The 16,772-nt window shown below is 36.5% G+C and overlaps 1 protein-coding gene across 8 annotated transcripts in view; it reads right to left on the bottom strand.

The window, feature by feature from the left end:
• Positions 1-16,772, bottom strand: part of FHIT (fragile histidine triad diadenosine triphosphatase) — a 1,538,293-nt gene that overhangs the window by 1,264,247 nt on the left and 257,274 nt on the right. Inside the window, exon 1 of one of the 8 annotated variants that reach the window (XM_074284235.1) lies at positions 14,882-15,022. The exons of 6 other annotated variants lie outside the window; for them this stretch is intronic. The gene's annotated coding sequence lies outside the window, so the exon portion shown is untranslated. Of the gene's footprint in view, positions 1-8,300; positions 8,343-14,881; positions 15,023-16,772 lie in introns of those variants that run through there. One more of the 8 variants, XM_074284236.1, reaches the window with a different exon arrangement.

Below are 16,772 nucleotides of genomic sequence, written 5' to 3'. Positions count from 1 at the left end.
TGTAAAGCACTTTTCCTATCTTAAAGTACTCTATAAATGCCAACTATATTTATCACCCACGGCATTTTTACGATGCTTTAAAGAAAGTATGCAAAGAGCTTGTACATCTTTTCATCTGAAATCCACAACAATCCTGTGAGGTAGGTGCTATTATAATTACCCCCATTTTATGGAGGATATAGATTCAGAGACATGAAGTAATTTGTTCATAGTCACACAGCTAATAGGACTCCAAGCCTATTGTTCTATTATGACACAAATAATAGAAACTTAGGTAGAAATTTCAAGTTTTTAAGTTGCTTTTTAAAAAACAATAATTGTGTGAGAGACCTCCCCCTCCCCCCACACTTCCTTTTGTTAGGGGAAGAAATCTGGATGTTTGCTATCTACGGCGTATGGAGTGCCCCAATGAGGAAACTTTGTCAACCAATGGAGATCTGAAACTTAAGAGTCCATCGTGCAACCAGGGATACTGAAAGATATTCCAAGAAAGGCTGGTTGTTAAATATTTATCATGACACTTCTGCCTCCCTCTAACACTAGTTTATATTAAACTACTTTGCAATATTTATATGATTAACTTTGTATTTAAACTCTATGTATTTTTATGTGTACTTGTCTTGTCAAACAAAATATAAATGATTTGTATATAGGGATTGCTACAATCTTTGTTCCCTTAGCCCCAGCAATAAGCATCTCTTGAAAGAATGATGATTGAGCTTCCTTTCATTCATTTTGATGTGGGTTGTGATCCCTTTAAGATTCCTTTCTGATTCTCAACCCCCCATGGCTGAAGAAGCTAGGGCCTTTGATTCACAAATCCTGGTCAAAAGCACCCTTTTGAATTCCAATGGGAGATATCCGGGCTCTCCCAGCCCCCATTCTAATGATCTGCTCAGGTTTCCCAACCCCCACCTAGCAAATTCTAACCCTGGCTGGAACTCAAGCCAGAAACCAACCTGTGACTCCACCATGAGCCCTTTCAGATTATAAAAATGGCCAAACTGGAATCCACTCTTTGCAGAGATCCCAAACATGTTATCCTGACGCCGGTCATGTCAAGGATTTCTGCCCACTGGACATGCGGTTCCAGTGCCCTTTTATCTCTACCCTCAACTTTACTAACTAAACTTTACTTCCAAACCCCACAATAAACCTCTTTTATCAATCTAGGTTTTCGGGTCTGTAAATTCCTTTACAGGGGACTCTTACCCCGCTACTAGACCTCATTTAACTCTGTATCTTTGCGCCAAATCCAAAGGGGTTGCAGGGAAGCTCTATTTGACTCCCTGTACCCCGAACCTGCCACTAGACCTCAATTAAACCTAATTTCATTTAGATACTCCTTATCTAGTTCTCAACAATTTCTGAGTATCAGGAGACAGTGGAAAAAACCCTGGTTCTAGAATCAAAGACTGTGGATTTGTGAGGGACGATTCACTTCTCTGTGATGTTGAGCCATTCACTCACTCTCACTAGTCCTCAATTTTTTCATGTGTAAAAAGAGGACATTGGATTAGATTCTCATCTGGAAAATGGGGACATTGAATTAGATAGTCCCTGAGGTTCCTTTCAGCTTCAGCTCCTTTCAGCTTCAGCTCCATGATCCAATGAACACTGTATTGTTTAATGTCTGCCTAGGGTTATGTGTATTGATGGATTTTAATCAATAGAACTAATTTTTAAAAAGCAGATTGCTTTGGGGCATAAAACCGAGGAGGACTCCATTTCAAAGGATGATTTTTTCAGTGGGTGTTGCTAACTCTCCAAATATCTGGATAGCTCCACCACAGGTATCTCATTTAAAGAGGAATACCAATTCAAACAACAAGGGAAAATTAAACCCAAAAGCAGCCCCATCTTACCCTAATATCCCAGCGGTAGAGAGAGAATAGAGTACACTCACAGAGGACTGAGATCAAGGGTTTAATCCTCCCATGATTTGAGAATTACCATTGTATGGACAAACATCTAGAAATTCAGAATCTCAGCATGTGTATAAGAACTATTAAGCTAATGATTAAACCTGAATAACAATGCACCAAGTAAATCAGGAGAGGTAATTATTGTCCCAGCCAAACAAAACTCTGGGATGGCATATGTGTAGTCTGGTGACTAGCTGCCTTTTGCTTTGGTTTACACTTTTCAAAGTCATTACTGAAATGTTTATTGTCCCTGTTTGTAAAGAGTTGCTATGTATATAATGAGTTTCACATATTCCGTGGTAAACATGTATTATTGCTGTATTTGCATATACAGGGATTATTAAACATGAGTGATATATTTCGTTGCTTATGCACTCTATAATTGTGTGTATACAGTAATTGAAAGAAGAAAATTTGATTTTGAATTGATTTATTGTAAATTATGTTGATTACATTTAAAAATTGTCTTAGGGGGGATAGATTATATGCTATTTGTACAGTCCTTTCTTACCTTGAATTTTTCATTGTCAGAAGACTAAATGTTCCTAAGGTAGAAAGAAGGGGGAAGAGGATGATGTAAAGAACTACTCTTTTGGCAAAATGAATAGTCGGAAGCTGGAAGGGGCATAAAAACAGCATTTGTGTACAGAAAACTCATCAGATTGACTTAAAAAAAGGCAGCCTTTCATATGCTCATTGGAGAGATAAAATATTGAGAAGAGATAGGACTGGGACTGTTCTGATGATCAGAAAACTGACCTAGAGATGAATCTGAGAATGCCCTATTTAAAGCGCCTCAGCAAAGATCTAGGTAACGATATATGTGGAGCGTGGTGGCTCATCAGCTCAATTGTACATAATGCTTCTAGAATTTGAAGATCATAACTGAGAAATTAGATAATTGTTTGGATACTATGAGAGAATGATAAGGGTTGATATCACATCATTAATCATTAAGCAAATATTTGCTAAATATTTACATGTACCAGAAACTGGGTTAAGGTCTAGGGATCCCAAAATAGTCCCAGTCCTTGAGAAGCTTCCATTCTAAAGAGGAGATAATATATATTTTGAGATGAAACATTGCTCACAAAGAAGCACCGATATGAGGCACTTCAAGTTTGAGAAGAATCTTTCAGAAAAGCTAAAGAGAAGAAAAAGCAAGGGATTAAGGTGAGCAAAAGAAGCATCATCAGAAACTGGGGACAAAAGACCTAGAAAGCAAAGAGAGAAGATGCTTCCAGCTGACATCACTGATTGATGACAAGCAGGTGTTTCAGCTGCTATACTGGGAGCCTGCTGATTGGAAAAGCAGTCTTTATTTAAGAATTGGTTGGAAAAGGTGAGGTCAGCCGAGAGAATTATTCTTCTATGTTTTCTGTAAGAAACCTGAAAATTAATGTATGTAGGGTTTTTTGAGCTTGCTGCTATCTAGAGTTAATTATATATAGCCTACAAGAAAACTCTTAGGGATTCCTGGATGCTCTGTACTGTCATTGTTGGTTGGAGAGGGAGAAATAAAGGGACAGATATGTTTTGGCATCTGTTTCACTGGAGCAGCTGTGTGGACAAATGGATAGAGTACTGGCCTTGGAGTTTGAAGGATGTGAATACAAATTTGATTTTGGACACTTACTAGCTATGTAAATCTGAGGAAATCTTGTCTCAGTTTCCTCATCAGAAAAATGAGCTGAAAGGAAAATGGCAAATTACTCTTATATCTTCACCAAGAAAACTCCAAATGAGATCAACAAGAGTTGGGCAAGACTGAACAGATGTGTGTTACTGTCAACTGTACTTCTTGGAGAAGAAGTTGTATATCACTTTACTTAGCTAGAAAACAAATGGAGAAAGGAGAGTATTTTTAATTATTAAGTTGGCTAGACTTATCTACATCCCCCAAAGAACATACACTAAGAGTTTTGCAGTTTTACATTGTAAGGGATCTGCTTGCCATCAGTGAACATTTTTTCCCCAAAAGAAAGTAGTACTTGCTTGGCTTTGTATTAAGAGTGGCTGAAAGCTAAAAGCACTTCTCACCGTTTTATTAGATCAAGAGCAGAAGAGGATGGCTTTTCTCCAGTAGAGGAACAAGCAGGAAAAAGAGAAGTTGTTTTGCGAGTGAAGATTGTTTCTGAAGGAGCCAGGAACATCAAGGTCTGTAGAATAGAACTGTGAGTGTCCCCATTATAGATGTGTGTCCTTAATCCTGTTCAATTTTGTTGGATTTCTGTAAGTATGTGCTTCCTCTGTCCCTAGACACTATTCACTTTAGTGGGAATGTTTAACCCAGCCATAATGAAGAGCTAAGAAATTTAGATTTTTCCAGCTTTTATTTCTTATAGAGTTAAAGTTATAATTATTTTTCCTTTTTTATTATTTGATACATAATTTCTATTTTAAAATTAATAGTATTGACATAGGAGAGGCAGAAACAAAATGGAGCTATGAAATATTTCTCAGCTCCCTACCATATTTCCTCCATAAATTTAAAAAACAAAACAGATAAGAGTTATTGTATGAAAACCAAATTTTTAAAAAATCACACTAAGTCATTTCTTCAAGCCATGATCAGATAGAAAGGTCCTCAATCATTGGGATGAGATCTAGCAAGGATTGTATCACAAACTATATTAATGTAAGACCTCAATTTGTTTCCATCTGACCTAGATAAAGCTAACCATAAAATAAACAAGAAAAAACTTACAAAAATAAAAAGAATTTTAGAAGATTTAGATATTATAGACTTCTGGAGAATATTGAATGGAAGTAGAAAGGAATATATATGAATTGCTCATCTGTATATCTCACCTTCACAAAAATTAGCCATGTACTAAAAAATAAAAACCTTACAAAGGCACAAAAAAAGAAATGTTAATTACAATTTTTTCTGACCACAATATTTAATGAAGAGCCTCTGAAGCACAGATTAAAAATTACTTGAAAACTAAATAACTAACCTCAAAGAATGGGCAAGTTAAAAAAATCATAGAAACAACCAATAATTTCATTAAAGATGATTCCAATGAGAGGATATACAAAAAAATTATGTAATACAACTAAAGTAGAACTTAAGGGGAAAATTTGTATCTCTAGATGTATCCAAAAAAGAATAAACAAATCAATGAATTAGCATGCAACTGAAAAACAACTAGAAAAACATCAATTAAACACCAACATTCAGGAATATTATAAATATCAAAGAAGAGATTAAGAAAATTGAAAGTAGTCATTGAACACTGGAAGCTGTTTTTAAAAAGAATCCAATAAAATAGAAAAACCACTTATTTTTTTATTTTTTAAAGATGATAACAAAATTAACAGCATCAAAAAAAGATAAAACCATAGCTAATGAAGGAGAAATAAAAGCAATTGTTAGGATCTATTTTGTCCAACTGAATGAGAATAAAACTGGGGACTTAAATGAAATGGAAAGATATTTACAAACATATAAATTGCCCAGATTATCAGAAAAGAAAATACAATACTCAAATAATCCTATCTTAGAAAACAAAAATAAATAAACCATAAAAGAATTCCCTAAGAATTAAAAATTTTAGGACCAAGTAGATTTAAAAATAAAATTTGCCAAACATTATAAGGAATTTCAATACACATAAATTGTTTTGGGGAAAAATATAAAGAATGATTCCATCCAAATTTCTACAACATGAATATCGTAATAATGCCTAAATCATATGTAAATTAATTTCCCTAAGAAATATTTATGCAAAAATTTCAAATAAAATACTAGCAAAGGGCTTATAATGTATCATATGGCCAGGCTGCACTTAAGCCAGGATTACAGGGTTAGTTCAATATTAAGGAAACTATAAGCACACTTTGTATATGTGTGTGTGTGTATGTATGTATGTGTATATATATATATATATATATATATATATATATATATATATATATATATATATATATATATATACATATATGTGTATATATATATGTATGTGTGTGTGTGTGTGTGCATAAAACAAAAACAACAAAATTCCCATTATCTCAATAGATTTTAGGAAGAAAAAATGGATAATTTTAATTACATAAAGTATTTTCCCCCCAACAAAAACAAATGCATTTAAAATTAAGAGAAAAGCAGGAAACTGGAGAGGGGATTCTTTGTGGCAAGTTTTTTTTTGCTTATTTTTATTTTCCTCTGAAGACTTCATTTCCAGAATAAATGTGGAACCAAGTCCAATCTAAAAGAATCATTTCTCAACTGATAAACGGTCAAAGGACATGAGCAGGAAGTCTTCAGAGAATGAACCCAAAGCTATTGATAGCCATTTGGAAAAAAAGCCCTGAATCACTAATAATTAGACAAATAAAAATCAGAATAATTCTGAGCTATGACCTCACACCCATCTCATCACATTGGCTAAGATGGAAAAAAAATGAAAATGATACATGATAGAAGGGACATTAAAAACAGGTTCAATAGTGAACTAGTTAAATCATTTTGCAAAGCACTTTGGAACTACCCAAAAAGCTATTGAACTGTTTTTAGTCTCAAAATGCCACCATTAGGCATATCTTAAAGAGACCAAAGAAAGAGAAAAAGAATACTTACCTATAAAAGTAGTTCTGTTAGTGGTAATTAAAAAATTGGAAATTAAGTAGTTACCCATATATTAGAGAATGGATGGATAAATTAAGGTATAGGATATGATAAAGTGTTTTTGTAAGAAATGATGAGAATTATTTCAGAAAAACCTTGGGAAGACCTGTATGAACTAATGCAAAAGAAAGCAAGAAGGACCAGGGGAACAATATACTCGATAATAGCAATATTGTAAAGATAATCCACCTTGAGAGACTTAAAAACTCTAATCAATCCAGTGAACTCCCACAATTCTAAAGTACTCATGATAAAATATGCTATCCAGAATACAGACTGAAGTATGCTTTTTCCTTTTTCTTGCTTTTTTTTTTTTAAACCTGGCTAATACAGAAATTTGTTTTGCATGACTATTCATGTTTATAAAAAGTATTATTTTTCTTTCTTTCATTATGGGTAGAAGAAAAGGGAGAAGAAAGAGAAAATCTGAACCTGAAAAAGAAAAGAGAACATTTCTGTGTTTAAAAAAAATAAAAAGAAACAGCTGTAAACAAAAAAGCAAATAATAAGAGAAGAGGATAGAGGAAAGCACAATTATCAAAAATACTGTGACTTTCAATAGAATGAAGTCATCTATAAAACAGAAAATTATAACAGAAGGGATAAGAAAATGGATTCTAACAATATACTGTTTACATGGAAGCCACTTGAATAATAAAGATTCATAGAGAGTTAAAAATAAGAGATTGGCACAAACAAAAGTGGTTATGTATCAGCTGAAAAAAGTCATGAGTGACAATCACAATTTCAGAAAAGGCAACAGTAAAAATAATTTTTAAAAAGATAAACAACAAAATTATATTTTTTTCTGAAAGGTGTGATAGACCATGAATTAGTACCACACTGAACTTATATGCACCAAATGACATAGCATTTAAATACCTCATGGGGCTGGATGCCAATGATACTTTAGGGCAAGTTTCAATCAAACCTAACAATTGATTGATATGTTGGGGTGCAGGATAGGGAGGAATCCAGGATGACTCAAGTTATAAGCCTAGGTACCAAGTCTACCAGGAATTAAGAATGCTGGAAGGAGAGGAGGCTGGGAGGAAAAGAAAATGACTACTAAACACATCTCTGTGGCACAATTTGTTAATAGATTTATCTATTAACCAAAATGTTAATGGTTTAAACATAACTAGGGATGGTTTCCTTTTGCTTAAAATTTCCCTTGTTTAAAAGGTAGTATTTAATAGGGGAATCAATGTTGTACTTGGAATCAGTAAAACATGGTCCAAATCCCATTTTAGACATAACTCTCTGTGTTTCAGTTTCTTAATCTGTAAAATGAGGCAGTCAGCCTCAATGGCTTTTAAGGTATCTTCTAATTCTATAATCCTATGTTGAGTGTGTGGTACCCACAGAACATCCAGGTAAAGAGAACCAGCAAGTTTTGAGAGATACAGACTGAAGCCTCTGATTTATAATGGCTGAATTATCTTTGAAGTCATTTATGTAAAGAAAATCATCAGACTTATTGGGACAAACCACTTAACCACAGAGAGGGAAGAGAAGATAGTCCAGGACTTTATATGACACACCCCCACACTTGGGTTATCATCCCAAAAAGGAGGTTGAGAAATAATATAGAGATAACTAGGAGGAGATCCAAAGAGTATGGTGTGATCACCTGTACCAAAGGTAGAAAAAGACTGGCAGCAATGGTCAGTAGTATCACAAACTGGAAGAAAGAAAAAAAAAGGTGTATAGGGGGTAAGAGAGGGGGTGTACTGAAAAAATACCTTTCGATTTTGTGCAGTTAAGAAATCATTGGTAACCTTGGAGACAACAGTTTCAATAGAATGGAGGAGTTGGAAGCCAGAATGCAATGGACTGAAGTGTGAGTGGGTGGTGAGAAAATGGAGGCAAGGAGAGAAGACTCTTTCCAGAAGTTTGGGAATAGAAGGAAAGGATGGTATAGAATAAGAGGTTAAGAAGGAGAGCTGGATCAAGTTGGGGGGATGGAGAATTGGACATGTTGCTGGCAGCAAAGAATACCAATGGAGGGAGACTCTGAAATGAGTGAAAGGAAAATAGTCAGTTCCCATTCCCCACCTTCCCCAAGAGAAGATAGGAAGGGATTAGATTTTTTTTATTAAAGCTTTTTATTTTTCAAAAAATGTGCATGAACAATTCTTCAACATTAGCCCTTGAAAAACCTGTGTTTCAATTCCCACCCCCTTTCCCTCAGGCCTTCCCCGAGATGACAAGTAGTCCAATATATATCAAACATGATAGAAATATATGTTAAATCTAATGTATGCATACATATTTATACAATTATCATGCTGCACAAGAAAAATCAAATCAAACCAGTAAAAAAAGAAGCAAAATAAAATGGAAGCAAACAACAGAGTGGAAATGCAATATTGTGAACCACACCCAGTTCCCACAGTCCTCTCTCTGGGTGTAGATGGCTCTCTTCATCACAAGATCATTGGAACTGGTCTGAATCATGTAATTGTTGAAGAGAGCCACATTGGGATGGGATTTTGTTTAACAAGAGAGAAAACTATCTAATCCTCAAGGATTGGGACCACAGATCAAGAACTAAAGGCGGAGGCCATATAGTCTAGAAGTTGCATGATACAGGAGAAAGGACAGACTGGAACCAAGAGGCCTTGTTTCAACTGTCAGGACTGGTTCAAATCCCAGCCCAGTCTCTTACTACCACACCATGTCTTTAGCCAGATTACCTAACAATTCTAAGCACCAGTTTTTTCATTTGTAAAGTGAAGTTTAGGTTAATGACCTTTAAGGCCCCTTCTCTCCTTAAATCTCTCTGATTCTATAGTCCAACCCTCTTATTTTGCTTATTTATTTTATTTATTTACTTTATTTCAGATAGAAAAACTGAAAGACAGAGGGCTTATGGAACTTGACCAAGGTCTCAGAGGCAGTATATCTGAGGCATGATCTGAACCTAGATCCTCTAACTTTAAAGTTAATGCTTGTTCCAATACATTAATATAATATATAAAACTAATAAGATACAATCTACTAAACTACCTCAATATGTATGTAAGGTCATCTACTGAGAGACGGGAGGAAGATATAAAGAGTAATTAGAGGTGGAGTTGAAAGGCTTCACCCAGTGGCTAAGGGTTAATGAAAGCATCAAATAGGGCAGAATGGGATGAAAAGTTGTGGGAAAATACAGCAACAGTTGCTCTTATCCTGACCGGCTGACTAGCAGGCTATCTCATCAGCTACTCTCCAGACCAAAATATGTCTTCGTGGTCATCACTCCCCTATAATATGGTGTCTTTCCCCATTAGAATATAAATTCTTTGAGGGACTACCCATTTTTAAAAATATTTATTTCTGCATCACTTAGCACAATGTCTAGTACATCATAAAATGAATTAATATATTTTTAAAAATTCATTCATTCACATTATTGAAGAGTCCCCAGAATAAGATTCCCTAGTCATAAAAGATAATGGAGCAGAAAAGGATGAGGAAGAGATGTAGGTTACAACCTGTGAAGTGGGAAGAACTAAATAAAGATAGCATAAGGGGTGTCTTTTAGAGAGAAGATAGGAGGAGGAGGAGATCCTATTAGAGAGCATGAAGAATAAAGAGCAAAAAGAGGGAGAGAGACAGAGACAGAGACAGAGATGAGTGGAAAGAGAGAAATATAGTACCTGAGAGATGGAGATAGAGAGATGGAGAGAGGGGGAGAGACTGAGACAGGGAGGGAAGGAGGGAGAGGCAGACATTGCCCAAGTGGAATCCATGTAATTTCAGGAGAGGTGGTGGATACTGGTGGATAATTCACATAGAATAAGGAGTGTTGTGGGAGTATTGGGAGGGCATTACAATCTGTATCACTAAAGGGAATACCCATATGGAAGGGGTCACAGGAAGTGCTCCTCAAACTTTTTAAATAGGGGGTCAGTTCACTGTCCCTCAGACTGTTGGAGGGCTGGACTATAGTAAAAACAAAAGCTCACACTCTGTCTCCGCCCCTCAGCCCATTTGCCATAACCCGACGGGCCGCATAAACGTCCTCAGTGGCCGCATCTGGCCCACGGGCTGTAGTTTGAGAACCCCTTGGATAGAGCTAGAGCTCTTAATGAGCCCCGTTGTCAGACCCAAGTTATCCTTCAATGACATTAGCTCAGAGGTAAGATCATGGAAGAAGATGGTCAAGGTGACACCCATGGAGGTCTAGAGAGTTTAAATGACTTGCCAAAAGTCACATAGGTATTAAATGTAAGAGGTTGAATTTGAACCCAGTTCCTCTACCCAAGAGTCAACAATCTTTCTAATGGTCTAAGCTTCCATAGTGTAACAGAATCTGAAGTCACCTGTTCAGAGACAGGGTGGATGAAATGCCAGAAATAAAATGGTACCGAGTAAATGGTGAAGTAAAGCAGGAGATGGATTCAAAGGTAGGAAAGATTATATTGTTAATTAGAGGTCAAGGATATAAAGGGAATGGGCCAGAAAAGGGGTTTTAGAATAGCTGTGGGCCTGGCCTCAATTCCCATGTAAATCACTGCCTTGTTGTAAGGACTTGGGCATATCCCTTACTCTTTCTGGGCCTCAGTTTGCTCATCTGTCAAAAGAAATCACCTTGAAGACAAAGGATATTTCCTATTTGGCAATAGGGAAGCAGACAGAAACATATCAGTAAAAAAGATTATGATCCAGGAAAGAAGTTTGTGTTAAAAATCACAACAGTGGCTAAATAGTGGATGATGATGTGATCAAAGCATGAGAACTCCTGAGAGTGTACATGGTAAAATAAAGATTTAGGATACTGGGCTCAAAGAGGCTGAGTAACTAGAGGCTGCACCAGTGAGCATGTATATCAACAATAAAATCCCAAAATACCAGGGCAGGGGTTGCCATGGTAAGGAAGACTACAAATTAGGCCCCAAACTCCTGCAGAATGGAGACAGGATGATTTGGAGACTAGAAGGCTAAAGCAATGAGGCCCTAGACTAAGGGATACAGACAGCAGAAATGGAATATAGTTCGGGGGGAAGAGATAAACATAGATTGACAGATAGATGATAGATAAGTGTGTGTGTGTGTGTATTAGAATATACATAGATATAGAAATAGATATAGAACTTTAAAAGAAGAAGAAAGATAATGGTATGGAAAGACTGGAAAGATGGTGAGATTAAGGAACACAGCAATTCAGTTAGTGATGCCTTTCATGTATGGTTAGTGACTGAGGTCCTTTCTAAGTCACCCATTGTGTGATTCTATAAGTTCAAGGGTATGAAAGGAGACAGCCTCAGCTCTCAAAAGGGTAACCATCTAGGTTACCATGCAGGAAGATGGAAAGATGTTGAGAGGAAGACATCTGAGATGAAGAGGTGTTAAACATCATAGCAACAGGGACTTTTTTTCTCCCTCTTTTTGATTCTTTGTTATATAAGATGCACTCTTTGAGAATGAGAGAAATATAATGGGAAATACTGGAAATCTATTAAAAATACAAATTAATGAAATCTATTAAAAACCCAACAAAGCAACAGTTCCAAAGAGCAAAAATAATGAAATGTAACTATCCAAGGTCAAAAGCTCCGTGTGGGCAGAGATTACTTTTTCTTCCATCTTTGATTTCCCCCATAACATATTTTACAAAATAGCAATTACTAAGCAAATGCTTACTGCATTGGACTGGATTGGACTGAGTTGGATTGGTAAACTTCAAGATTTAGTAGTATAAGGCTTAAAAGTTTTGTCAGAAAGAAGAGGAAAGGAATTTTCTCCTTTCAAATTGCCTTTAAATCGTATAGATTAGGGAGACTAACAACTATGGATCAGAGGAAGTGTCAATCAATCAACAAAATTAAGCACCTATTATGGGTCAGCCACTGGAGATATATAGACAAAATGAAAATAGGTCTTGCTTTGAAAGAGCTTTTTTGTTGTAGGAAAACAATACATATCTATATAATAATATAAAATATAATATATAAAATAAAGAGAAAATAATATGGTATAAGGCAAAGAAGGAATTAGCAACCAAGAATAAACAAGTACAGATAATGAGACAAATTTTTTGATGTGCATTTCATTTTACAGATTCAATTCAAAAAGCACATATTTATTTAACACATAATGTATACAAAGCAGTGGTGCTGGCCCATGGAAATACAAAGACAATAGAAAAACCATTCTCACCTCCAAGGAGACTAAATACTGTTGGGAAGAACATTCTATATTTTGTTTCTAGTAAGTACAGCTATTCTTTCTTTGTTCCTTGATGGAAGAAGGAAAAGCTGGGGGAGGAGGGGAGAGGAGAGCTCTTGTGAAGAGTTCAGAGCACAGCAAAGTCATGCTGCCATAGATGAGAATCTCAAAATCCACCCTAATCAAGAAAGATGGATGTTTGTAGCATTCACTGTTCTCAGAAAAAAAATCTTTGAGAGAATTGGGAAAAAAATCCTCTTTTCTCCCATCTTGAAGCCTGCTGAAGGATATTTGTAAGGAAGATCTCTAAAAGATGATGTTCATAGATAACACGCTTTCCCCATGTCACGACGACTCATGGACAAAATGGTCCCTGGAAGTCTGACTTGGTGGTCAGCTGTCAGAGCGAAATTTAATTTAGCCGTAACAATAGACAAGGGATGTCAGAAGAAATGCTTGATAAAGAATCCAAAGTCTCCCTAAATGACACCCGCTGGAAGTTGCATTCACAATAACAGCCAAAGGCAGCCAGCTTCTGGTGTCTAAAGCCGTTGAATTAAGAAAACTTTTATAAGACTCCTTTAAAAATAAAATTCTACTCAATTTCCTAACCCTCACTGGTTGATCTTGCCATACATTAAGTCATGAGTTCTTAACTTCGTCAGGATTGCGACCAGAAGGGAACAGAATGACTCTGAGCCTCCCTAGGAGCTTATGGTCATGGCTTTGTCATTTACAGAATCCCTAAAGGTGCTCCATCTTTAGAAAATCTCTTCTATCCTTTTGGATTATACTTGATCTCCTTTTTATCTAATTAATTACATTTCAGGAACCAACAAGTAATTACATCTAAGCACTCTTAGGCATGGCTCCAAAAACATTAGAAGGTGTTTGGGTTTACTTGAATTCTATTTTTTTGAAGGACAACCACGCCTCCTGGAACTAGGGACAGCTGAGGGATTTATGTTTTGGTGGAAAACTCAAGCACACTGTGAAAAGGAATTAAGACAAATCATTAAAATCAGAAATCAAGGAAAGAGCTTCATTCACTTATAAGATTGAAAGGGAGTTCAGAGGCCAGCCAGTCCAATCTTAAACCTGAACAAGATCCCTTCCTGAAAACTCCACGAATAAGTAGTCCCTGCTAGTTATAGTGCCCTCTACTAGTAGTGGTAACCTATGCTGGAAAACAACAAGCATTAGGGAAAATAGAATTTGATTTACTCTTAGCTTGATGAACAATGAATTATGGATTTGAAAGGAACTGAAGATATTTCCCAAAAGGATATATACATACATATATATTATATATATATATATATATATATAATATATATATACACACACACATATATATACATATATATACTATATATATACTATATATGTATATATATATATAATAAATAGTTGAGTATAACTATACAAACATGTATAGCATGTATGTATATGTACATGTACATAATATAAATATACTGGATCTACATAATTATACTTCTAGCCAATAGACATAGAATAAAATGAAACAGGTGAGTAATAAAATGGCCAAGGTGTGATATTGGCTGATGTGGTTAAAATCAATATGGGTTTTTCAGAATGAATGGATAAATTGGGGGTGGGAGGGGGCGAGAAAGAACTAAAGGTTTTTAAAAACCATTTACCAAGCTGTTCAGAGGCATGCCTATTTTGATGACTCTCCTTCAGGCCTTTGTGAACATCTGTGTACAGGCTGCTTCTAAACAAAAGGAAGCAGGGTATAAACATTTCTCAGGTCCAAAGGGGATAGGTTTTTCATAAAAGATGGAAATGCATTTAAGGCCCCACTGAAAGCTCATAAGCCACCTGATTTCCTAGGCAGTATCTCTCATCACATTAACCATAATGTAACTAAGGATATTGTGGGTGTAATAAACCCAAAGGAAGAGATGTGGGTGAGAAGGCAGGAGAGATGGAGGAGTGATTAATGGAAATCAGGTGATGGATGGAACAAAGATTTATTTACTTCTTTTTTTTTTAATTGTAAAGCGATCTCCCCCAAGTTGAATCAAAGAAACAACAAAAATGAAAGCCTGTAATTTAGCAACTTGCCAATACAATAGCACAACTAGAGACATGTCAAAAGAACTGAATGCTCTTTTAGTTTTCCGTAGGTGTCCTTACTCACCAAATAAAGTGAAGGAATTCAAGTGCCCCTTCTCCCCAGATCAGGATCAGCTTCTTGGTGTCTAAGAGGTTGAGTGATGGTTGGCCAGATCATGGGCAATCCTAGAGAAGCTTCAAATTGCCAGATTCAGCCAGTGTTTGGTTCCTTTACCTCATTCACTGACAGCTGCTACTTCAAGGGAGTCTATCAGGTACACACTTTGTATTCTGTCATAAGGGAGCCACAGATGGTGCAAGAGGCAGCATTGGATTAGGTAATAATGGCATCTGGATTCAAATCCTATTTCTGATGCTCACTAGCAATGTGACTTGGGTAAATCTGGACCCCGGTTTCCTTCTCAAAAAAAAAAAGTCAGACTAGATAGCTTCTGAGATCCCTTTTACCTGTAGATTTTCACTCTCATGATTCTTGAAACAAAATAAGAAAAAATACTTTTCTTTAAAGAACTTGCAGTCTACTGGATTCAAAGACTTAAGAGTCAAAACATGGGTCCTCTATGTACTTATTCAATTTGATTCAATAAACAATTATTAAGCACCTACTATGTACCAGGCATTGTGCCAAGTGCTTGGGGTACAAAAAGAGGCCTTCAAGAAACCAGTTACATGTAGGGTAAATAGGAAGTCATTATCAAAGGGAAAGCATTGGAGTTAAGAAGGGTTAGGAAAGGCTTCCCTATAGGAGGTGGAATTTTAATTGGGACTTAAAAGGGAGCCAGGGAGGTCAGTTAGCTACAAAGAGAGCAAGAATCCCAGGCTTGGTGGATAGCCTCTCTAGATCTCAATTTTCTTATTTACAAAATGAAAGAAATGGACCAAATGATCTATTACATCCCTTTCAGATTTAAACACCAAACTGCTATGAAAAGAGAGTGGGGTATACATCTCAATGGGGTAGAGATTGTTATTTTCCCCTCTTAGGCTTTTCTTCCCACAGAGATAACCTAGATACCCAGTTTGGTAATGTCAATGATATCCAGTTTCCTCAGTATGACTATCTGATGACTGATTAGAGTGCAGAAAGTAGCTTGGGGACTTCTGTCCAATTCCACTGAAATCAGCTCATGGCACAGAAATGTTTCTCCGAATAGGAAATCAGATTTTAGCAAACCTGAGTCTGTATCATATTAAAAGAGCCTCCCATCGCTGGGTTCCACCCCCCCACCACCGTGACCTCTTCTCCTTTTGATGAAATCAGTATCTGGCGTTGCCTGGGCAACTTTAAATGATGAGCTTCTTGCTTTAGCGTTAGGTGGGTGCAAATCTGGCAAACGGGAGAGGGGTCAGAGCCTCTCCTCCACATTAGCCAAGATGTGCACAATGCACAGAGCTCCAGACGGGCTCATCGAAGGGAATCGGGTGGAAGGAAGGTATCCTGGGCTGCTACTCTCTGCTCCAACTCCTTCTGCAGATCAACCCATTGAAATGACCTGCTTATCTTGGCATCTTTGGGGACTCTGCTCCTAGCAGAGTTCTTGACACCTGGAAGGGGCTTAATACTTGTTCATTGATCAAATGATCCTATTTGAAGTGCACAGAGAGAGCTATGTACACACCTGTATTTCTATAGACAAGAGCATCATACTGCTGTAATCTGGAAGCAACAATCAAGGGAGAATGAAAGAAAACATTTACCCTGTCCACAAGCGGTGGAGGAGGGAGAGGGAATTAAAAAAACAAACAAAAAACAAAAACCACCACTTTGCCCAAAATTCACAAAAGATGCATATAAGTAAAAATGGTTTTCTGTTTTGTTATGTCCCCCTCCCCAAGCCCCCTGAAGTCTGGGAAACAGAGGGGAGCCAAGGAAACACTATGGAAATAAGGTATTATTCTAAAGGAGTTAGATTTGGGAGTCAGCACAGACTGGAGTTTAAATAATCACATCTCTA

This window comes from Sminthopsis crassicaudata, chromosome 1 (assembly GCF_048593235.1).
Source record: "Sminthopsis crassicaudata isolate SCR6 chromosome 1, ASM4859323v1, whole genome shotgun sequence".
NCBI classification, from domain to species: Eukaryota; Metazoa; Chordata; class Mammalia; order Dasyuromorphia; family Dasyuridae; genus Sminthopsis; species Sminthopsis crassicaudata.
The sequence above is the reverse complement of the archived record's forward strand: the minus strand, read 5'-3'. Positions and strand labels throughout refer to the sequence as shown.